We start from the raw sequence: 1071 nt of genomic DNA on the forward strand, positions 1-1071 counted from the left end.
AATCTTTGGTTATACTTCCCTTTTTGGGTGTTTAAGGACATACCATTGGACCAGATAAACTGATTTGTTTTCACTCTTGAGGTCGTTTGAGGATCTGTTCCTCAGGGGTCCCGTGGGCTTGGGAGGAGCCCCTGGCTCCTTTCTTTTACCAGTTCCATCTACGTGAAGATAAGTCAAAGGTCCTGAAAGGCACCCTAAAATGGAAATGTAAACCACTTCACTGTGTATTTGTGGGTCTTCTCAAAGGCAAAATGACTTCTATTTGGATATACCTTGAAACTGCACTGACCATCCACACTTTTAATTTTGGAGTAATATTTCAAGAAAATAATCTGTTCTTACCATGGCAATTTATAATGAGAAAATGTAATGGATTTGAACATATAAAACATATGCATTAAAAAAACATTATTTCTATGTCTGATCTTAGAAGCCCATATGAAGTCCTATTTAGAAAGAGAGTTCAAAAAACCTGAAGAGTTTTTTTAGCTTTTCAATTTTTTAAAAATTTTTAATAACTACATGATTAGAAGAAGCATTTCATTACAGCTTTAACATATTCAGTAACACACTCCAGAGCAAGAGTACATCTCCTTCACAAGTGGGTGAAGTTTCTAGGTTCACAGTTGAGGTAATAGTTATACAATATTGAACTCAGTATAAGCCCTGTAAGACATAAAATTGAATGAGTTTTTAACCTTTAAAAAAGATCTTCATTTAATTTTAGAATATATTGTTCCTTGCAGAAACATTCATTGTTTTTGCTACTAACAATGAGATATTGGCGCATGCATCTCTAATCTGTATGTACCTGATTGTTACTAGTCATAATAGGTAGCACTTGGATACTTGGCGCCTATGTATGTCTATAAAGTCATCGGGTAGATTTCAATGGTAATGTTTATCACTTCTACTAATTAACATGACGTAAATTTCCATGCTTCCTCCTCAAATATAATGCCTTTTTAAAAATTTGTTGATTTTTGTATGTGTGTGTGTGTGTGTGTGTGTGTGTGTGTATGTGTGTGTGTGTTTATCTGTGCATATGTGTGCAGTTTCTATCAGAGGCCT

The sequence above is a fragment of the Nannospalax galili genome, unplaced genomic scaffold, assembly GCF_000622305.1.
Source record: "Nannospalax galili isolate Female #2095 unplaced genomic scaffold, S.galili_v1.0 scaffold487, whole genome shotgun sequence".
NCBI lineage: Eukaryota > Metazoa > Chordata > Mammalia > Rodentia > Spalacidae > Nannospalax > Nannospalax galili.